The sequence below is a fragment of the Gouania willdenowi genome, chromosome 5 (assembly GCF_900634775.1).
Source record: "Gouania willdenowi chromosome 5, fGouWil2.1, whole genome shotgun sequence".
In the NCBI taxonomy this organism is placed as follows: Eukaryota; Metazoa; Chordata; class Actinopteri; order Blenniiformes; family Gobiesocidae; genus Gouania; species Gouania willdenowi.
The window spans coordinates 38,719,175-38,743,891 of NC_041048.1; the positions used below are offsets into that span (position 1 = coordinate 38,719,175).

General features: G+C 39.3%; 1 protein-coding gene across 2 annotated transcripts in view; it reads left to right on the top strand.

Moving 5' to 3' along the window:
- The first annotated feature begins 3,488 nt into the window (after positions 1-3,488).
- The window catches only part of sulf2a (sulfatase 2a), a 96,282-nt gene continuing 75,053 nt past the window's right edge, over positions 3,489-24,717 (top strand). For both annotated transcript variants that reach the window (XM_028446991.1, XM_028446992.1), the window contains exons 1-2: positions 3,489-3,622; positions 23,668-23,727. The gene's annotated coding sequence lies outside the window, so the exon portion shown is untranslated. The remainder of the gene's footprint in view (positions 3,623-23,667; positions 23,728-24,717) is intronic.

A 24,717-nucleotide genomic window follows, 5' to 3' on the forward strand; every position in this document is an offset into this window, starting at 1 on the left:
TGCTGGGTTCAGTTCTTTACATGAGAAGAGGAATATTGTTTGAAATTTGCTTAAAACCTTGTTTATGTAATTAACGGCTAAAATAAATTAGTATTTAAAACATAGCAAATTTCTCTTTAATAAAAGACTGTGACAAAGGCTGTAGGACATTAAAACAGAGAGACAGAGAGAGGGAAAATGGAGCGCTTTCTTCTACAGCTGCCCCTGACATTGTACATGATATGAGTGATAACACGTGTTATAAAGGCTATTTTGCACAATAGGTGTGCATTCAGATTTTTACTTGTCCTTTGATGTGCCCTGGGTATAAAAATTTTGGGATTCAATATTTATATAATATTCAAATACAATAATAGCATTGAAGCAGTAACTGCGTTAGATTGAAATATATTTTTAAAATATAATTATGATCAAGAAAATATTTTGAAAATGAAGTTTCCATTTCCTGATAGCAGAACCAAAACTGTGTGAAAGTGTGACGGTCAGCAGTTTTTTTTTTCCAGCAGCTTCTCAAATCGTCTCAAAGTTCAAATCTACTGAAGCTCCAAACACAGCTGCTCACTTCATCAAAGACCGACAATAAAAAGCAGTCAGTAGCACACGGAGCGTTTCAGTATTTGTAGCTCACTTTGTTCTTTAGAAGAACTTCAGTAGCTTCCACACATGTAGGTTTTCTGATGATGCTGGTAATAAATGTCAGTCGGTGTGAGCGGGAGTGAGAGCAGCTTTGGGCTGGAGGAAGGTCTTCTTCTACTTATTATTAGAGGTTGTCATTGAACACATTAGTGCACTAGCGCCACCTCAGATTGTGGTCAGAAGCTGAATTGTTAGGTTTCATTTCTGGTATACGTGACTGTGCGGTTTTCATTCATGTCATCAGGCCCACGTGCGCGATCGACACAAAATGCTTCTGCGATCAACGCATTGACCAAAGTGTATGAGTGTTGTTGGGAATTGAATGGGTGTCTCTTGTGTTGGATATGTAGTCTGATAATATGTTTTTCCATTGTGGGATAATATTAGTTTTTGATTTTCAGTTTATGAGTATGGTTAGGGCTACAAGTAGGAATTTGCTCTCTGGTGGTAATAAAGTAATAGATAAGTCTCCAAGCAGACAGATTGAGGGGATGTGGTAGTCCAAACAGGGTTCCCACCAGGAATTTTTCACAGCACAGATTGCATGGCGCACAGGCGCGCACCACTGGCACGGAAAATTTAGAAATTTCTAACTTTCTGAGGGCCAAATTTAGTGAAGTAAAGCTAAAGTTTGTTTTTTTATCTTTGTTCCAGTCTTACTTTAAAGCTAAAAGTTATTTGTGGAATTGGTGATGATGCATGTAGTTAGAGTTACTCATCCTTGGTATAGTTCCTTCACTAACAAATACTCACCGACCCTGTAGAGACAAGAAATAACATTTTATTCAAAAGACTAATTCCAAGATGTGCTTTTCAATTTTAAATGAGGTATTATGTGGGACATGCAGTAATATTGGAACACGCGTGGATGACGTGCACGCGCACACACATACACGTGGAGGATGCACACGGTCCAAGAGAACACAGCCCGATCCTGCCAGACCCAAATGAAGCCGATGTCTCTTTAAAACCAAACATGTTTCAGTGTTCACATCTGTACGCGTGCATGTAGAGTGATCCATTGCGAGTTATAAACATGACTGATGAGCAGCTTCATGTGCGCTACGCCTGGTTGAAGCACTGTTTACAGTGGACGGTGCACATTGGCAGCCTCGGGGGCAGCTAAAGGGCTGCAGGGGTCCTCAGGTAAAGACGGAAGCATCCGAGCAGATCGCCAGTATTAAATAGACGGTGCTGTTGATGTATGTGTTTCTCGGTTATTCAGATTAAAGAGAGTTTAAACAATCCGTGCATACTTGAAGTCCTTTTTGTGTCTAACTGTGCAACAATTATTACGACGGTACCGATTAAAAAAGGAAAAAAAACAACAGAAATCCTCCCTACGTTGCTGAAAACTGAACGTAGGGGAGCAAAATTTCAACGTCGGGGTCTCCTACGCTCAAAAGCGCTGGCGAGAACTCTGAGTCTAAAAGGGCATATAAGGATTCCATCACCCATCTCCAAAAATGGTGAACAGAACCATAATGCTTGAATTTAAGTGTCTGAGGTGTTTTGAGTGCACTTAGTGCACATATGAGTTCAATGTTAATCTTGTTTTGTATTAATTGTAGATTAGCTAGTGTTGTTGAATTCGAAACCGGTCTTGGCCAGATTTGTCTTAGACTTGAAAGCATCTTGTCTTGGTCTCGGAGTGCCCGAACTCTGGATTTTTTTGTCAAGACCAGCGCTGATTTCTACTATTGTTCAACTTTACAAATGTGATAATGAGGAGAACTTGGTAAAATGATAAATATCTTTGATTCATGCGCTACGTTTTTTGTCTGTCAAATGTATTTTAAAGCAACTAAAACTAAAGCGAGAATGTTCTTTAACTTGTTCAACCTTGTCATGGTTTTGTTTGAATTGATTTTTATGGTTTTGTTTTTGTCTCGTCTTGACTCCCAAAAGTCTTGGTCTTGGTTTGGTCTTGGTTTATTCTGGTCTCGGGCAAGTATTGGTCTTGGATAATGTGATCTTGGGCACAACACAAAGATTGGCATTTCAGGACATGTTGTTGATGTTATTGCAGATTTGGTTCTGTCGTGTTGAATTCTTGAGGTCATCCGTCACGATAAGGTCTGTATGTGTGTGTTTTGTCAAAAAGCAAAATCTTGTTTTCGTTGATTTGTGAGAAGTCTGATCCCCAAACTGAGCCGTTATGTGCTCGTGTATCAATTGATTTGGGGTTGGTGTTCCTCTTCCTATTGCATTCTCATTCACCAGGGGCCAAATCCCTTGAGCTGCCCAGGCCCAGCAAACGACAGCACTCATGCCAGCTCTGCTTGGAGGTGCCAGCTTGATAGATACTCTGTGTGTGTGTGCGTGTGTGTGCGTGTGTGTGTGTGCGTGCACTGTGGCTTCCCTCCCCAGTCCTGCAGCATTAAGATTGATCCTTGGTTCCCTCCCATTCTTTTCTCTCTTATTCCTCTGAGTGCCTCTGCCTTTATGAGACTCTGAATAGGTGAAGCTCACAGGCTCCAACAGATGGCCGGAGCTGCCCTGGTTCACTGTCTAACACACACACACACACATAGCCAGACACACACACACACACACACTGCTGCCCAATGAATAATAGTGGAGAGAGAAGGGAAATGTGAAGAAACAGGAAGTAACACAGAGGAAAGGTGACTAATGGAAAGCGAACAAAGCGTTGACAAACAGTGTCATTGGGGAAATTAAATGAAAGTTTGAAGAACAGCAAGAAACGTTGAAATAAAGAAGAGGACAAAAATGAGAGCGAGGGCAAAATTGAATTGTAGATGAAGGGAGCTTCTCTCCTCCCTCTTTCCCTCCCTCCTTTATTTATCTCATGTGAAACCACACCTCCCTCCTTTCACTTGTCAGTGCATCTATAACAGAGTGCTGCCTGCAACGGGCGCTGCATGTGTGGGGGTGAGAGCAGCTCCTCACTCTGCCTCCACAGACCACCGTATCTGAACAGAACAGAAAAGACTTGGATGCTACTGGACCTGCAGACAAACAGGTGTGTACATTTCTGCTTGTCGTTTGTGTGTGTGTGTGTGTGTGTGTGTGTGTGTGATTGATGACGGAGGGCAGCATGTGTCCGACTCAGCATGCGATTTGCTCTCCATTCCTCAGGACACGCTCCCTGTAGCCTATCTTAGAAGGTACAGTGTAGGAGCTTTTGCCCTAGTTTACACTTGAATGCTCTGATCGGTTTTGTTCACCTCTGAGATTTATGCATCGAGTCGCTAACGCTGCTGCTCGCGTAAGTAAGAGAGAGCGGAGACTACTTATTCTTCCTCATTGGCTGTGGAGTGTCTTTGCCTTTAAATCAGAGCACTGTGGAGAGCAGCTGCTGTTTATTCAGTGGAACAAGTTGGTCGTTTTCGAGTCCCTGTGCTGTCAACATGTGCTTAATCTTCTCCAAAGTTATTACCATTTCTGCTTAAGTCTTGAGTTTTTAGTGGAAAGATGTTTATTCCATTCCAGCTTTGTAGAATAATGAGAACAATCTACTTAACTAGTAAGTACGCCCCATGCTCCTGTAACTCACGGATTGGTTCAGAGCTTTTAAATCCAGTAGGAGAATGGTGGTTTTTGTGTTCTGGTATAAGAAATCTGGCACAAACGTGATGAATAAAATCTCTGACTTTACTCATTTGAGTCCTGCCTTCAATAGAAAGGGATGTTATTTAAACTAGTGGCTTCAAGTTCCTCCAAACAAAGGTCAAAATACAAATAAACAAGACTTGGCTCTTCATTGTTTGATACCTCCCCTATAGTTGATGAATGAAACACCCATCTGTTCTTTCTTCTTCTTCCCTGGTTATTGGCATGTTGCAACCAACTTGAAGAGGTGCATATCGTCAGCTACTGTACATGTTTTATTTCATTACTTTCTCATTCCATTAAACACCCATCTGTCATTGTAGAGTCACCATCCAAACCATTGCGTTTACTGCCTCTCCGATGGAGAGCCGGCACTGGTATTCTGAGTGTGGCTGAATGTACTCACTCTCAGTGTTTTGTCAATATGTTTATGGGTCAAAAGGCTGTGTCATCACCAAGTGGTAATAGTTTGAGAGCAGCAGAGTGGGGAGGGAGGGGGGGCGTAAGATGTGGTGACCTAAAGGCTGAAATATTTACGACGAAGACCAGCGGAACATCCCCGAGCTGCTTGTTGCGATACGAGTGCCAGGCAGAGGCAAAAGATGCAGAGGTGGATGGAAAGTAAGGAAGCTCCAGAGATCTGTTCTTTAGGCATTAATTATTTATCACCACACAGTCTTACCATGAAAGCTGTAACCCTTCATCTACTGGCCTCGCCTCCCACTGAGATGTTAGCAGGCTAAAGGAGGACGCCTGTCAGTCCTTACTTGGGTATGTTACAGCTGGAGTGCACATACGCTCCCAGGTATGTGGTTATTTTCACCACTTTGTACGCATAAACACACACACTCACACTGCTATTGGTAATTCCTTGGTTCCACTTGCCGATGTGATGGGAATAGCATAGAATTTCCAATTTATAGCTTGTGCAGAAGCAACAGTGCTTCAGTCTTTTCCACTTTCTCTTTAACCACTCACAGACATACAGTCAATGGGCATTACGACCTTGAGGCCTGTTAATGCTTTCTGCAGTAGACATGTTGATGAATAGTAAAGAGGTCATGTGGGCCGCATGTCACGCTGTTTGTACAGAAAATGCTCCACAAAGTGCAAGAAAAGCCATGGAAGAAGGCAAAGTGAGACACCAGCATGAATATGGATCGTATGCTAATGCCGCACGCCTCGCATCTTGGCCTTTTATTCAAGCTGTTGATGAAAGCAGAGGACACGTTACACCGACACCGCTCTGGCTATCGACAAACCTATTGTCAGCGCGGCGTCGCTCTCTGGCCTCTGGGGCAAGCGCGATGACAGGTGGCAGATATCGGTGACAGCGGCCAAGGTGACACCATTCTGTGTTCTCTGTGGACGTCACAGGTATCTGCTCGTTTTCCCGCCACCTTGACTTTTAACTGGCCTTCCGTTTGACACCATGGGTTATGTCAGTAGTTCTTGCAGTGGTGCGATTTATTTGGAGCAATATATTGACATTAGCTTCAACTTCTCCACCTGCTCCACTTCCATTTCACAGTCTAGTTCCAGTTTGAATAGTTTCGTAATTGGTTTTCACTGTCTTTGACGTTAACCGAAACTGAGCTTCATTTGTCTTGGTAGATGTGGAATAATTAACTATAACAGCACAAGATATGATTTAATATTTTTGCTGGAGTTTTTGTCTGTTAGCAGAATTTCATCAAAAGTATGTTTAACCAAAGATAGACCTTACGCCAGGGATGTCAAACTTCTTTTAGTTCAGGGACCAAATAGGGACCAGTTTAAATTGAAGTGGGCCACAGATCTTAGGTGGTGGAAAAAACTAACAATTTTAACATCATTGTACCATTGTCAATATCAGTTTAGTTCACAAATTTTTGATTTTGTAATTTTGAGTTCTTTCCACAATTTGCAATAAAAAATGACTGAATTCATGTAATATTAACACATGATAAAAGGCAAGCCCCTAAGAATATTGGAGTTTTATTAAATTGATGAATTTGAGATATCTACAACTGGATTATTTGGTAATTTACACAATAATGCATGTTTTCTCTGTCATTTTCACTTTTTCCATGGGACGAATTGGATAGTCTAAAAGGCCGGATTTGGCCCCTGGGCCTTGAGTTTGACACATGTGCCTTACGCCATTACGCCATGGAAGATTTGGATACTGATCAATAATAAACTGACTCTGGATCAGTTTCAAAAATCAAAAAATTCCTGTTTCTCGTTATTGGGAGAATTATAAAAATGAATATCTCCGTTTGTATTTGTCCAATCTTTATGAAATTTGACTCCGTTATGTGAGGTTTGTTCCTCAGTCATCCCACTGGGTTTCATCTGTATCGGATTGTGCATTCCATTCATTTGTGTCCATACATTTGGAGCTAATGCATGGTTATTAATGGAGAAGTACATTCTTTAGATAGAGATTGGAAAAATCACAAATGAAAGCATTAAAAATGTGGTTTTATGTTTATTTTGACTTAAAAATGATAATGGAAATGATCTTGATTAGAAAATGAGCTTAAAATACAAGGGTCAGTCATGGTATATATATGTATAACTATAGAAGTAAATCTATTCAGGAGGCACTAAATACAGTTTCATTCCATTCATTTACAAAATGAGTTTCTTTAAAATGTGTGTTATCACTCCTCATTCCATCATTATACTTTATAGTAGTTTTTTGATAGTATTCTGAGCAAAATGTTGTAGCCGAATGAAGGGGAAACTTGGATTGAGAAATAAGAGAAAAGCGGGTACATTGAAGACACACTGATCCAGATAACTGCCAATACGTATCTGGAAAAGAGGAGATTTGGTGCGTGGCGTAGGTTTGAGGTCTCTGAGTGCTCTTGTTAGATATTTGTGTTTTCTAGAGGATATTTCTCTAAATGACAAGCTTGAAACATAGTTTGATTGATATTCAACGAATTCAGGAGTAGCAGTGCATTATCATCTACTCCACTTGTCACAATTGTTGTTTAAAAGTCATTGAACGTAGCTTGACTGTAAGTAGCGTTCACTCATATCTCTGGTCATCTGTATTTATGAGCTGATGTTAACCGGTCCTGGAATGAAACCTCTCGAGATCAATAAGTACATTTCTCTGCTCCTGTTCCCTCTGCTGATAGAGGGCCTTTGATAATGACCGCGCTCAGATACTGCAGAGCGTGGGTCTTAGTCTCCTGATAGGACTCAGCGTAAAGGCGATGGACACTGGTGTTTGTGTTTGTATGTGACGCTATCTGACAATATGCCAGTGTGGGATTTTCAATGTTCATGCATGGACAGGCGTGCGCTCGACCGCTATGTTCTGGTGCAATCAGGTTTTAATCTCTTTCTTCTCTATGACTTGGGCTGCTCCGGCGGCGATGCCCTACGGGGAAATGTAATTACACCCCGCTGGCCGCAGAGCACAGGCTTCACTGCCCTATCTGTCTCTGGAGAGACGGCGAATGGGGGCTTTTTCTCATCCACAATATGAAACGGCAGAGATGTCACGGAGGCCCTGCTCCATCTTTGGATTTTCTATTAAACCCTCACTGAACTCTGTTTCTCCAATCAGCTTAGACCCCCTGGATGTCATTGCTCTTTTTCTACAATGTTATTGATATTATGTTAACGTAGATGATGGATCTTGGCTATATATGTTCAAGTTTCATTTAGTCAGACAAGTTTTTTCAGGAAATGTTATCTCCCTGACATTTTTGACTGTCAACTGCCAGTCTTCCTCAGAGGTGATTGCTTTGATGTATCCCCATGAGTTATGTCATAAGGAAAGCATCAAAGCATCTTCTGATAGCTTTCATGTGTCCTTTTGAGTTCTTTCTCCCTCCTTAACGCCATTAAAATGGGCGGTAATGCTCCTGGCCTTGGTTTCCAACTGCCGTAAAACTACACAGAAGAAGAAGAAGAATAACTCCATATTCATATTTGTCTCATTGTTTTTACATTACCTTGTGTTTTTATTGGGTCAAATTGCACCGCTCCATGTTTTTATGTTGTTTTATGTTTTTATATGCTATGTACTCGTGTTTTATTGTGGAATGTATGTCTTTTATGCTCCCCATATCCTTGCACTCTGAATCTCCCCTATTGGGGACAAATAAAATTGATTGATTGATTTCTGTCCTGTCGCCCGATGGTCCCATGTGTGGGTAGGGCTGCACAATTAATCAAATTTTAATCCGGATCATGATTTTTGGTTGCCACGATTAATCTGATCGTCTGCAATATTTAAAATAATGTATTTATTTCATTAGCCTTTGGTATATTTTAAATTTGTGGGTTAATTTTTTTTTAAATTATTATTATTTTAGTACAATTGTTATTTAAAGCTTCATTTTGCACTGTAAATTGTACACATATTGTTTGTTTAAAAGTAGTGTAATAAAAACAGATTTTTTTTTTTCCCCCTAACATAATGAATAATCGATTATAATCGTAATTACAACGTTGATCATTTGATTATTTGTTCATTATTATCATTTTGGCCATAATCGTGCAGCCCTAGGTTCAATCCCAATGGCCTCCTTGATCCACTGTTTGTGTTTTTCCTTTTGTCCCAATTATTGTTGCGTTGTCCCAATCCATGACATGATTTTCTGTTCTACAGTGGTCTCATATTATATTATTCTGATCTATAAATGGTCTTTGATGTTGCAGATTTCAGGTTTTCCTGTAGTCCTTTTCTTTCCCCATCCTTGTGCGTCATCCATGCTGTCTCCTTTTCACATTCCCTTTGATGTTCGTTTTTGCTTGTATTAAACATTCTTCCTGTTTGTCCTATATATGTGTGTTGACATGCATGGAATTTAAAATATTACGTTGCATTTTTTGTCTTGCTCTATTTTGTCTTTAGGGTGAACAAGCAGCTGTCTGAGTTTGGTGTGTGGTTTTATGGCCGTGTTCATTGTAGGGCTGGAAGATATATTGAGTTTAAAGATATATCAAGTTTTCTAATTTTGTCTATGTTGATATATATATATATTTATAGCTTATTTTGTTAAAACACTTGTTTTAGGAGTCACTGCTTTCTCTACTTCTCAGAACAGCATGAAAAGCACAGTTAGATGGATCGCTGATTGTGTCCTAACCCAGATCTACCACTAAGCAAGCTGCACTACAGAACTCACTCACACGTGCTGTCCCTTAGAGGAGAAAAAGCCTAAAGTGGCACATATTGTGCAGCTGTTTGTTAATAAATGTGCATGTGTGGCATTTTGTATCAGCACTTTTAAACCTGAATTGTCTTTCTGGTCAGACTTCATCTGAATTAAAAAGATTTCTATCATTTATCGGCATTTTGAGTAAAAAATATTGAGGTATGAGTTTTGGGCCACATCGCCCAGTCCTAGTTCATTGCATGTTTTTTCATTGACGGCACCAAAGCAATCACCTCTGAGGAAGACTGGCGGTTGACAGTAGAAACATATCAGGAGATAACATTTCCTGAAAAACACTTGTCTTAATAAACCCAACCTTAACATATCGTGTTTCAAAAAAAGAAGACAAAATGAACTTGCTGGAATTATTATGGATTTTGGCTGCTTTCCAAAGTCATCCAATCATCATCGATTGCCGTTTAAAACCATTTTTCTTCACGATGAGCAAAAGCTTATCAGCTTGGAGGTAATTATTGCTTTATAGGCTTCGCTCTGCAGCGTCCCCACCTGAGTCCGTCGCATATCAATTCTCTTATCGGTCGCTCTGTGATTGTCTTTTTCTGGCTGTTTCTGCTTTTGTCCTCCTGACTGACGATTGGTGCTGAGTCCATGTTTATTGCTATAAGGACAATCACTCAGACACACCCTACTGAATTTAGTCAATCAATGTAAGAAAAACACAGATGGCATCAGTGTGAGCGGCTCATGGACGGCACTGATGAATAAAAACAGGAAGCAGCCGCGAACACCGAGAAAAACAAATGAGAAAAAACTCGTGACTTTTTAGGCAAAGTAGGGATTAACCTTGCAAGATGAAAAGATATGAATGAAAAAAAAAAGAATAGCAATGATTACTGTGTGAAACAGAAAGCTCAGCCTTTGCTAAAGCTGTTGGATGAGGCTGTAAATCAGTGCTGTCAAACACAAGGCCGGTGGGCCAAATCAGGGCCAACAGAGCTTTGTATTCGGCCCGCAGGAGAGTTCAGTTGCATGTATTTCAGTTCCTCTAATTCGGGGGTGTCAAACTCATTTTATTTCAGGGGCCAGATTTTATGCAGGAAAACGAGTAATTTCTAGTTTACACTTCCACGTATACATAAAATACAAAATGTGTAAGAAACCGACAATATATAAGCAATAAATGACAGATATTAGTCCCCACAGGATCTTCACTTTAAATTTTCTAGATTTTGTGACCAAATTCTATTTAATGTAGGGAAATATGCCATAATTTGATGAAAAATAAAGGATTTTGTCAGAATTTTCAGTATTTTCAACAGTTTAACATTTAAAATGACTGCAATCATGTGATATAAGCACTGGCAAAACTGTGAACCTGCAAATATTGTTTAGTTTCATTTACACACATTTACAAATAATCTCATTTTTAATTTCTCCTACGGGCCGAATTGGATGATCTAAAGGGCTGAATTTGGCCCCCAAACGGCATATTGTGTTTTACGGACTGAAACCGTTGACTCTGACTTTTATTTTGAAGTCTGAGGCTGTTTCATTTGATAGAGGTTTTCCTGATTCCTGATACCTCACTCTAGCTGTGTTTCCATTACCTTGGAAATGTGCAAAATCTAAATAATGTAATGAAAACACCTGAATTTCAGGAAAAATACTCAAATATTGCTAAAAAGTTTTTACGTTTTAATGAAATCAGACGTTGCGATATATTCAGGATGAGATTTCAACTGAGTTGCGAGGCTCCAAAACCAACTTCAAAGGAAACACGTTCAAAGAGCAGTTATACTTTGTTGACATTTAGAAATATTGCTTTTATTTTGCAAAAATCTGTAATGAAAACACAGCTAATGAGACCTCAGGATGTCCTAAAATGTACACCATGAGTTTGACACCCCTGCTGTCAATACTGAGTGGCAAGGTGAAAGTTCCATCCTGTGAAAGCTCAGTGTTCCGTTTGTTTCATCAGCCTTTCTGTCTTCATCTCTCTGATTTGCTCCACTCTTGGATTGTCGCTCTTTGTGTGTGTGCGTGTGTGTGTGCCTGTGCGTGTGCGTGTGTGCCTACGTCAGCCATTCACCTCCTGCCTCACACACCTTCTCTCCTCCCTCAGGGTGTAGTAGCCATTGTTGAGTCTAATGTGGTTTATAAAATTACAGATCTTTGAGATTGGATTTTGTCCCTCCACCGTCGCTGTAGGATTAAACGTTAGAGGCCACATCCATCGGGCCACGACTGACCCGTGACTGAACTGTTTTTATTGAATCGTGAAGATCAAAAAAGTCTTGGCTGGTCGACGTTTCCATGAGCTCACACCGTACCTGGTTAGCAGATATTTTCTCTTCTTATTTTCCTCCTCTTTTCTATCCTCTCAACTTTTGACTGCGTTTGATCAAATTTTCAGCTAATGATTCTTTGATGCTCCCCATTTCCACAGACTGTACTCTGATTTCTACTTTCAAAGAAGCCCATACATGGTTGTGATTCTTAAAACATTGCTAGAGGTGAATTAGTGATGTGAGATTTAAACAGAATACCCACGACTGTTTTATAAGGAAGTGTCAGATTTGACTAGTTTACTTATCATTGCCAGGATGTGTATTAAGCAGCCCGGTCTCTCGAGGATTGTAAAACTATGTCACAAAAACGCCTTGGTGTGATTTTTCGTGCATTGGCATTTGACTTTGTACAAAATGGTTTTGTGCTTTATTTTCATGCTGCGCGGCACAAATTTCAAACTGATGTATTGGTTCATGTCATTACACAAATGGTCCACGCACTTCGGTCTAAAATAATTCTGAAAGTTTTACCAATTGTTCAGTGATTATTACACTGTCATTTTTTAGTTTGATGGGATGAATACTTTTTGCGATATGGGCACTTTAGTGAGGGGGGTATTTGTTGATTTTCGCTTGTTTTTATTTTTCTTCCATTTTCAGCTTCTAATTTGGTTTAGTAATACAGCTCCACCTACTCTATCAGAAAATACAAAAACATCTGCTGTTCATCCTATCTGGTGGACATGCCAGCCCCTCAAAATTGGAAAAAAAGTCTGTCAGGGTTTGGGTCTGGAACATGTTTGGGTCTTCAGTAAACAACTTAATATATGCCTCAGCTCCCTGTAATTTGATCAGCTTTTAGCTATGAACATAGACTGTTTACATCACTAGTGATTAGTCACATCTATGCATTGGTTCTTGGGTGACAGTGTCTTGAAATCCGAAAAACACTTTCTTATACCTTTTGTTATTGGCCCAAAACTGCATGTGGGATTGTAAGAAACCATTTTTTTTAAATTTTTTTATTCAGTTCATATCCGACATGGTTGCAATCACAGAAATTCACTTTGACATACAGAGCAGAAATCACACTGTTTTTTTTTTTTTGTTTTTTTTTTAGTCTTTTTGCATGCCGGAAAGGGAGACGGAAAAAGCAGTTTGCTTATCTAAATCCGTCCCCAGATTTTATTAAATCTGGTTTTTGTTTTAATTATAGTATAAGGATTGCTCTTTCTTGGGATATAAAACATTAATTCTTTATGTGACTTCTTCATTTTAATTTTGGACCCAAACTTTGGGTTATTCCACCACTATTGAAAATGAGGTCATTGTAGCTTGACTCTGTGTCTCATAATCATTTATTGTTTATTAGTTTTTCACTACTGACATAAAATATACACAAACCATTGCATTAGAAAAACATTTATTTTTTAAAACATAATATTATGAACCAATTTCTCATGTTCTACATTTTCTCCTTCAAAATACTGCCATATTATGCTTCATCACGAGAAGCTATACCTCACAAAGTATGATTTTATTTAGACCAAAGTGCGTGAGAACTCCTGAAAATTGTGTTAAAATGACATGGAATGACCCTATTGTCATTGGTGTTTATCACCAAACCCTAAATAAAATCATCCATTAAGTTGTATGTGCACAAAATCATTTTTATTCGTAATACGTGTTTGTGTTGGTGCACATTTATTCTTTTGTTGAAATGGAGGAAATGCTAAAATGAGAGAAACAAAGGGAGAAAACCTAGACTGTGGTGTGAGTGCAGCATTACCTTATTGGCAGGAAGCTGGTATTCATTCCAAGTGCTGGCATGGTGAACTCTTAATTGAGGAGGAGACGGGACCAGGATCGAGGGATCGATAGACTGTGTCCTGGTTCCAACTCTACAGAAATCAATCACCCCCTCCCCCCAACCCTCCACCTTCTCTCAGTCCAGTGGGAAAAAGAACGCACCCAATCAAAGAAAGCAGGGCCTCGGGCTGCTGCTCATTTACTCTCTCAGTCAAACTTGATCAGGATCAGCCTGAGCCGACAGCTCATTCCACCACAGCTCATTTAAAGCAGGACAGAGTCGCCCCATGGCTTTCAGTTGGAGCCATTTCATCATGTTGTTTGGAAATTACTTTCTTTTGGTGTGAAACATTGGATTATGGGTAAAAAAACAAACAACTAAAAAAACACATCAGGTGAACTTCTCTATAGGGCTGGGCGATATGGATCATTCCAGGGGTGGAGAAGCAATTTTAAAACCCAAAGGGTCGGGCAACCGTCAACTCCCAATTTAGTTTATTAAATTAATTTACTAAAACCATGATAAAGCTGTTATTCAGTCAGTGATTCCCAACATGTGGCTCTTTATGTCTTAAATTGAATTATTATTAAAAAATGTGACACTTTTTTTTTCAGATTTCAGCTTCCTTTTGCCAATAAATATTCATTTTTGTCAATTTTTGCTAGTTCATTTTGACACTTGTTCAATTTTTCTTGATTCAGCGTAAAACAAATTCAGACATTGTTTTTACCTTTGTTTAACCAGGAAAGTTTTATTGAGATTAATAATCTCTTTTTCAAGAGAGTCCTGTAAGCAGTTAGGTCTAGGTGACTTGCTCAAGGGTCCCACAGTGTATTTGAACCTACAACCCCCCAGTTACAAGCTCATTTCTGTAACCACTAGGCCACCACTGCCACATATTACAATGTACTTGTAGAGCAAGGCTTCACGAACTGTGTTTCAAATGTCTGTGTTCAGGATTTAAGGGGCGGGTCAGAAATCGTAACGGAGCCATCGTTCACGTAAACCCGACCCTGCTGCTGAAACCAAACTTTCGCTGACTCCTCCTTTCGCTATATTTTGCCTGTTTTTGTCCCACATTTTGCCCTTTTTCACTATTGTTTTGCCACCCTTGATTGCTTTTGACCATTTTTTGTCACTTTTCACTTTTTCATTATCATGTTTTGTCATTCTTTAATTACCTTCTCAGAACGGCGACTTTGTCAAATGGCTGGGCTGTGACTGGCTTGATCACCATTCAATCAATCTAACTGGATCAATACGTTTACAACAATGAAAGTGTGGGTGTCACATCGCCCCCGGGTGAGACTCGCTTGGGGCCAAAACTCATATCTCTATATTTTATCTCAAACTGGCAAAATATGATATAAATCTTGATAATTTCAACTCAATAAAGTCTTACCTGCAGAAAGACAATTCAGGGTTAGATTTGCTGATACAGGCACATTTATTAACAAACTGCTGCACAATATGAGCCTCTTTGGGCTTTTTCTCCTATAAGAGACAGCATGTGTGAGTGAGTGTCTGTAGTGTGGCTTGTTAATAGAATAGAATAGATATTTATTGATCCCTGTAGAGGAAATTCACACATTGCAACAACACAATAGAAGACAGTAAGAACAAAAATATACATAGGATAATGGTGCAAATATACGACATAAATGAGAAAAAGATAAAAAATAAAATATGTTTAAAAAAAGTTAAAACAGTAACAGCATAAAAACACAACAATGTGCAATTAAGTGGTAGATCTGGGTTAGGACCAGTGACGTGCTGTCAGGGTAGGCAAGGTAGGCAGTGCCTACCCAAGGGTGAATTGATATTTTGATTATTTAATTATATATATATTTTTTTAAATTATAAATTATTTATTTTTCCATTTCCAATAGCCTACAGTACCTATAAATTTGAAAGTGTCCGAATTTTGTGCATTTCATAGCCCAAATTACTAAACAGCGCTATTTCCTGAAACAGCTGCACAGTCTTTTTTTTTTTTTTTTTTTCGCTCCGCTGTAAGACAGAGGGAGGCCACGCCCCCTCCCAAAGGCACGTTGCTTCTCTGCCTCCGTTCCCATTGCGGGATTTTACGTGTTTGCGCATGCGCAGTCAGGTCCCCAATATGACATCCATTTACGCGTAAAGGCAGCGTAAATGGATGTAGAGAGCTGCCTTTGCACGTAACCGCGCTATGCTAAATGCTATACGTAAGTTCACAGCATATTAGTGAATAGATGACACGTGACCGCTGCTGCTACGTTCTCTAGCTAGTGGGCGGGATAACACTACAGTCAGGATGACAGCGCTAGAGATGATAGAGAAACTTTGTTTTGAGGAAAAACGACAGCTTTTAAAAGATGAAGATCTACACATGAGCTACCAGACCTTCAGCAAAGGTAAGGTCAGAACATGTTTCATACTTTTCACAGTGAATGGTACAAAAGGAAGGATTGGCTTTGTGGATGCTCCTCACTGAGGATGTTCTAAGTTGTCATTTTTTCCGTGTTTCTGTGTTTCCAACACAAACAACAGATGTGCTGCCGTGTCATGAGATATACTGTATCTTGTTGGGAGAGTATGGAGGCTATATTAAATAATTGTTTATGTTTCTTTAATGGTGTTTATGATAGTGATTTTGTTAGATGGCTAAATGCTTGTTCATGTGGATCTTATTGGGTTTTTTCTTTCTTATTATGAATTTTATATTTTGATAAGCGCATTGAGATGATTTTGTTGTAAATTGCTTTATACAAATAAAACACTGCTGTCAAGTGTTAACACTTGACAGCAGAAACATATGAAATTGTCATTGGTGGTCTCGATTTGCAACGTGCCTACCCAACCCTAGTGGTCACGGCACGTCACTGGTTAGGACACAATCAGAAATCCATCTAACTGTGCTAATAATTTAATATAAAATCAACTATAAAAATATACAGTATCGATATAGCCAGTACATTAAATTTCCATATCACCTAAATAGAAAACTTTATACATCACCCAGCCCTACTTCTCTCACGTTTTTTTAAATAGTGAATTAAAGACAGCTCATTAACTTGCTTTCGCTCTCATTTTTTAGGTTAACAGCCATCTCTCCATCTTGTCACTTTACAATGTACCGTTGTCTTTTATTCTCTTCAAGGACGAGGCCAGGTGTCACATTTCATGAGTTTCCTGAGTCATCTCGTACTGCCTCGTCACACCATGTCTGTTTCACTCTTTTCCTCCCCCTCTCTCTGCTTATTTATATTAAATGTGTCACTCTGTTTGGTAGCGAGAGAAAGACAAAGTAAATCACTTTTGCCGGCTACAGCTTTACCTTGTCTCCTGAAATCTTCAAGTTCATAGAATAAACCGTCAGAATAAAGGACGTGTCAGCTGCTGTTCTGTGTTGTCACACAAATGAAGCTCCTGATATTTGAATGTCACACTAGGAATATGTAGATTGTGTAGGGAGTGTTTTTTTATGGCTCTTCAGTTCTGATGGATTTGTTGACTTGTGTGGATTTGATGGACATTTGTCAGAGAGCTTTGAGTCAGTATTTAGCCATAGATATTACACTTAGCTTAGTGCTAACTACTTCCAATACCACAAATCATGCTTTTATTAGATATGTTCCAGTGTGGAATGTTAGAAATCCAATCATTTTATTCATAAACATATGAATATTCTACCACTAAATAAAATAAATAAAAAATAAATGCTAAGACCCTGAAAAATATCTTCAATAAATCTAATAAAAACGATGTACATTGTATCACATTTTACATACAGGCTGATATAATCAAATATTCGTTATTTTGCTAATATCGGACCGATATCAATATTGGATCAGGACATCCCTAGTGTTCTCTACCTTATTTTCAGCCATACCAAGTAACGCTGAGTAAAAATGAATCGATTTTATTGAAATTTTTCAAAATCAATCCATAGGTGCTGCAATCGATGTCTTGTTGAAACCCTAACCTCAGTAGTCTAGCGTTATAGTCTGGAGCAGATGAAGCTCCGTTGGTTAAGCCGCTCCAACTTAAGTCAAAAGTTTATTAATATCCAATTAAAATTTGATCAATCAATCAATACTGAATCGCAATAAAATTGCGATTAATCAATTCAAAACCTTATTAATCGGAATTGAATTGATTCAGTAAATTGGCCATGATACCCAGCATGAATACCAAACCAGTAAATGGCTGTGTTGTAAATTTCATACAAACGTACTGCTTATACTAAGTCTGACGTCAAAATGAGTATGCATTCACATTAATAGCAATAAAAAAATAAATAAATAACTTAAGACAAACGCTACATAGCGTGTGGGTTTAAATTTCATTGTGTATATTAAAACTGTTTTTTTTTTAAGTACAGAGTATAATAAAACGTGTTTTTCTCCTTCATAAAATCAGCAATACCATTAATTAACAAAAAATAAACCCAATATGAGGGTTGATATTTTTTGTTTGTTAAAACTGTGCATTTATTGAGTACAAAGTTCAATAAACTGTATTTTTTAAGCCTTGGGACAGTGTGAATGTCAAAAAAAAAAAAAATATTTATCCAATTCAGGGATTAATAATGACTTTGTACTTTCAATGGTAAATTTATTACATTTCAGGTTCAATACAATTTATTGCAATATGTATTTTTATGCATAAAAACTTTATTCATAAAGACTGTGATGCAGAAACAGATCATAGAACATGAGTTCTGTTTCCATGGCGATGCTGCTGCCAAACCATAACATTCTATTTGGCTTTTATCTTTCACTTCCTGTGAGAGAACATCATATGTTACCAAACTTTTACACACTTTTGCTACTTTTTACACTAATTTACTAATCATTGGAGAGGATGACACAAAAAAAGTGGGTTTCAGGCAGTTGGGGGAAACTGCTTCCCGTTAAGGAAGAGAATAGAGAAGTTCTGACCCCCAGCAGCAAAAAACGGAAGGCTGGGGAAGAATTGGAGAAGGAAAGACCTGTGAAGAGACGCTGCTTGGACAGGGGTGACCGTAAGAAGAGGAAACACAGGCCAAAGATCAAAGCCAAAAGCCCCTCACCTAAAGTCCAATCAGTGAAGCCCCAAAGCTCTGGGTCCAAGGAGAGCTCCAGCAACCCTCCAGTCCCCTTACATGATGAGGACAGGATCCTTTTCACATTTTCCACTTTTAGTTCAAAAACAATAATTCCATTGTTTGAGAATTACATCAATGTCAAATTTAATAAGGAGGAGTTCAAAGCCCAATATGAGGAACGTGAGGTGCTCGGAGAAGGAGGTTTTGGAGCCGTCTATGCCGGAATACGACGCTCAGACTCAAAACAGGTGGCAATAAAACACATCCCTAAAGAAAAAGTGAGCTACATGTTGGTGTATTGCCAGAATAGGTTCCACGTGTGGGTGTCCGAGGTGGTCTTCATGGCCCAGGCGGCCGGCCTACTCTGCAATGGCAGTAAAGAAAACCACGGCGTCATTGGCCTGCTAGATGTGTACGATCTAGAGGAGGAAGTCCTGATCGTGATGGAGCGTCCTGAGAAATCAATGGACATCTTTGACTTCGTTAAGGAGCGGGACGGACAAATCTCAGAGAGCGAGGCAAAGAGCATCTTGAAACAAGTGGTGGATGCAGCCCTGCTGATGCACAACAATGGGATCTTCCATCGGGACATCAAGGGGGAGAACGTCTTGGTTTCTCCAGAAGAAACATCTCTTCCAATCCGGATCGTTGACTTTGGCTGTGCTGGCTTTGTCTTCGATCAACCCTACAGCGAATTTTGTGGTACTTTAGGCTACGAACCGCCGGAGGTGTTAGAGCAGACTGGGTACCACGCAGAGCCTACTACGGTGTGGCAGATAGGGGCCATGCTGAGGTTCATCTTCACTTACAAATATTACACCAACAATAACTACAATTTTCTGTCTCGAGAATGTATTGACTTCATGAGTCAGTGTCAGACCTTCGACCCGAAGCAGCGACCGGGATTGGACAAACTACAGCGCCATCCCTGGCTGCAGTAAGAACTAGGGAGGCTCTGATGCTGGTCAGATAGTGGAGCCCAGAGTTCACAGTAAACATGGTGATGCTGCTTTTAGATGTTATGCTGCAAAGAAGTGGAACAAACTGCCAGCAGAGCTGAAGTCAGCATCACATGGAAACATTTTTAAATCAAAGTTAAAGACTCTCTTTTTCTCGACTGCGTATGATTGAGAGGGAGATTTTTGCTCATGTTATTGTTGTATTGTGTTGGTTGATTATAATAAATGATTTTACTGATTATTTTAAATGTTGTTTTTTGCTGACTTTAATGTTCTTATCGATTTTAAGTTTTTGAATGTTTTCTGTTGCACTTTTTCATCATGTAAAGCACATTGAGTTGCCTTGTGCATGTACAAATGTCTTGGGGGCCACACAGAATTAGAACGTGAGCCGCATGTGGCCCACTGGCCACCAGTTGCCTATGCCTGCTCTAAAGTTATATTCCCCTGTGCTTAATGAACAAGATCTCTAATACAGTGATACAAAAATATAAAAAATACTGGTGGGACTAGATTAAAAAAAAAAAAAATCAAATTAATTACAAACTTTGTCTTAATAACTTAATGTATTGTGTTTTTCTTTAGAAAAACGGCAATATTAACACATCACTCAATAGCAATAAAAAAATAAATAAATAACTCTAGACAAACGCTACATAGCTTGTGGGTTTAAATATCATTGATAGATAGTATGAAATGATTGATAACGCGAGAAAAATACCTGCATGTATTCTGTATGGGGACATTTTTTAAAGTCAACCGCCCCATAATGCATTGCAAGCGGAATGTAAAGTAGTCTTGGGACCAGCTTCATGCTAAAGCTCAAACATCCTCTTTTCAAAATAAAAGCATCTCTTCTCGTCTTCACTAGTTTAACTCTTTTGTGAGTAGGGCCCTTGTTTTGAAGTTAACCAGAAGTTTTGTCAGTAGCGCAATGGAGGGTCTCTGAAAATCTCCGAAATGTCGGAATGAAATGTGCTTCCGTGAGTTTTATGGATCAAACGAGCACATGTTGATCTTCTACTCGGTCACTTTGTCTCTTAAATGTTTTCAGAACTTTCAAAGATATTTAGCCTCAGTGTGCTTTGGGTCCTTGTAGGTTCCAAATGCATCTTGGGAAACTTGGAAGTATGCTTCAGTGGGAACTTTCATCGTCCTAATTATACTTACAGTATACAGTAGACACTAATGCTGGGTATCGCCAGGTACCTCATGATATATCACGATATCTTTGCCCGCGATAACGATATCGCGATACGACAATATAGCGATAATCAATATATTGTGGAAAATTTATTCCGCGATACATCACGATATCTGTCACTTAAAATATTTATCTATTTTTTATATAGCTAATGTAACAGTTTGTGTTGTTGTTTCCAGTTTTTAAATGAATAAATATCGATGTTTGGTGCCAGTGAATTAATAACGTATCACTAGACGAAACATTGCGATATATTGTCGTATCGAGATATTGTCTCACTACTAGTAGACACGTACTCATTGAGTTTGTAGTGTATAATACGGAGTTTGCCATTTACAATGCAGCCAGTGGGAGTTTTTTAACCACAGTGGTGTTTGTATGACACAGTGTTGAAATCCAGTTTAAGTTGAAAGTCAACATTTAATTTAATCTCTTGCAAACAAACTCAGCAAATGTGCCTGAAATCATTCGGTTTCACCTTTCCCTGTGGAAGAGCTTACAATGGGTTTGAATAAGATGAGCCTCTGCATCCTAATCTGGATAAATAGGTTCAGAAGAGAAATGTGTAGATGGATGTAATTCTTCAATAATTATTTAAATTGTTCTATTGTTAAATATTCTCGTGCAGGACACTGACAGCTGTCCGATCAGGCGCCTCCATTCCTGTCATCATGTCTTCAGAGGCAGACATCCAACACAGCCCTGTAGCTCACCAGATCAGTTGTCGAGGCTCACAGAGAGATAGACGGTTCGACTGAAGGAGCTCGCTGTAGACAGCTGTTTCTCTGAAGCTCAGCTGTTTCTAAGACCTAGTTTAAAGCAGGATAAAAATGGACATATTTGCATGACTGAAAGTAGGCAGAGCTTACACGTTACACACACAAACAGACTGTTAGCATGGTTTCTCTGCAGTGTGAGAGCCTGAGAGGTAGTTGTGTTCCAAATGAGAGCAGGTTCAGCTTTGCTCCTGGCACTGAGTTCATTAGAGAAACTTCTTCCTGCTGCCACGGGCGCCACATCAGTCAAACACTAGCTTTATCTCCTGTGATGGTCAGAGGAAATGAGTGTGTGTGTGTTCATCTATGTCCTACTGTTTTTGTGACGCAGACATGTTGGACCAATCAGAAGTTGGTTGCAATGATGGAAAAACATTAATATAATAGATCAACAGCTGGGTGAGGGGGAAAAACACCTTTTAAAAAGTTTTGGTATGACTTCCATTGTTGGTCTTATTATTTTATATATTTCACGTCAAACACATGAAGGTGCAACAGCAGAAGTCTTCAAGCTATGGATCATTGGCTAAACATGTGACATTTTCTCTGTGTGTTGTGTCCATGGCAATGGTTTCTTTAGAGATGAAAGAAGTAAGATTAAAAGATGTGCCTTCAAACAAAACGCGACTGAAGCGACTCTGGCGACTCGATTACATTCAAAATCAATGTAATGACGCGGCGTCAAGTGACCTCCCTTCAAGCGACGCGAGATACAGGATTCCAGCAACTAGGTTGTGCATCACTCAAAGTTGAACATTTCAATTGACTTCAAGCGACAACTCCCCCGTCCGTCACTGTCTGTAGAGCCGAGGCTGCTGCCCTACAGCTGTCTCGCTGCAGCGGGAGGGCTGTACACTTCCTCAACTTACCGGGGCAAAATGAAAGCAGCATACTCCTTGAATACGCCTACATTCTAAGTGTTTCCTGAGTGAACTCATCCTTTCGTAACTCTGTAAGTTGATCATTTAAAGCGTAAGTACAAGCGGTGCTGTCTATGATTAGTGCTGTAAACATATGGTCGAAGAAAGAGTGATCAGCCCTCTCAATGCAGCAGCCGGCTCTGCAGACACACACTATTCCCTTGTGGTCACGTCACTGAAGCGATGAAGTGATGGAGCGACCAAAAAGTGCTACAATGTTCAAGCGACTCACCATGGGCGATTTAAGCGACTGTAGTTGTTTGAGTCGCACCTTTAGAGACTCTGATTGTTCACTATCACAGAAAACCCAGAACCCACATTCTGCAATGAATCAGGGCCCAATATGACACAAAGATGCTTACATGGATATTTTTGAAAAATATCAGGCATTTACACTTTTTTTCATTTCTGAAAAATTGGTGACTGAATGTTTAGCAAGTGTAGACTTTGTCAAATTTTGCTCATAATCTCGTTAAAATCTTACACTATATAATGACACGGCTGAAGTAAACAATGCGTTTTGGATCTATATCACACATTTCCATGTTATTTTTTCTTTAAAACGAGTGGCTGAGAGTTTAGCGAGCATAGCAAACCGACGCACGCAATCTTGCATGATTTCATCTTAAACATCTTGTCTTCTGTAAATCATCCGAGGGATATAAATATCAAATTAATTAAGGGTGTTGACTCAATTAACCCCATTTAGCATGTTTACTATGATTTCTGGGAGTTTTATAACTGTAAAGTCATTCAAACGGGAAAAGTTGATGAAACAGAAACCAAACGGAAATAGCAACCAAAGCGTAAATGTGTAAACTTTGACATGAAAAATCGTAGTCCTGCAGCTTTCTGCTGTATTTGTGTCTGTTTGGCTTGGATTAGTAAAAAACTAGTCGTATGAAGCGAAAGGAAGATTGTTCTTGTTTAAGTTTTAGTTTTAAAATAAAGACTTGTGAGAAAAAAAATATCTTTAAAGGCCAAAGGATTGGGAAACTTTCTTTTATCAAAGGAGAAACTGTGATGTTGAATAAAATTTGAGCAAGAAATTGTTACTTTACTGCTGAAAAAACTTGGTAAGATTAGGAATTTGTGCAGCTGCTGCACAAAGTTCAACTTAGCATTATTTCTGCAACTAGAAAACATAGAAAAGTGGCTCACTCGTCTTAATGTGTGTGATGATTTGACTGTATAAGATCCAGATATGTGCAAACTAGACCGCTGTGGCAGTTATTTCCTGTGTTGTTAGTTCTGCTTTCCTGTGTTTAGAATACTCAGTCTGCCCTTGTGTTTGTTTTCAGAGCTCGGCGATCACATGCTGACGTTTGTGGGAGTAAAAAGCCACAGAGGCAGAAAACAAGGTAAGAAATCTGACCTTTGACGGCTTAAGTGACATTTCTATCATTCCACACACACACACACGCCGAAGGAAAGAAGCAATCTTCTTCGCTGATCTGTGTAATTGACTTCCTCTCACTGGTTATAATGTTATGGGTGATCATTTGTTTCCTGTATATTTATCAGCCCACCTCTGTGACAGAGCTCAGCCAGGTTCTGATTATTATTCTTGTTACCATGGAGTCTACCGCTCCCAAAGGAAACAACCCAGCGGGGCCACAGTTAGTGTCAGCACTTAACATACTGCTGGAAATACATTTATCAACTCCAAACTCGACTCAGTATCAGCTTCAGAAGCCGTGCGGCGCCTTCATTTTGACTCGCAGTAATCAGAATGTTACACACAAGTAACATTGTGGTTATTGTTAGAGCTGCAGTGCAGTGATGGGATCCAAGATCAAAGAGGCCTGTGGGTGCGTTTTGGCCGCAGACGATGCCCCATCTGGGCCGACGCTGGCAGCACAAAAACCAAAAGAACAGGAAGAAGAGCAGCATGGTGAAGCAGTGATGATTAAAACAGTAAAAGGTGACCTTAAATGCATGGTTGGGGTTAATTATTATTGTAATCGCCTAATTTTATGCTGTAATTAGAATTGTAACTGTAATTGAAAAAAATCCGTTGCTGTTATCATAATTTGATTGTAATTGAGTTCAGATAATTGACTTGGTAATTGTAATTGGCATGAAATTCTATAAAAACTGTCACTTGTTATATTTAAACGCAAAACGGGAGAACCGTGTTACGGTCTTATGGCTTACACATACGTAGTTAACAATGAATAAATTATGTTTCATGTCAAGTTCTCCCACTTCATGTAAATGGATGCAAAAGCTGAAATAGTCGTCCAATCACTGTTCGAGACTGTTCCACATTTACAGCTTTTAAAAAAGAGCTGAAAAAATAGTTAAAAGCAAATCAGTCATGTAATCATCTATAGAAGTTTTTTTTCCAT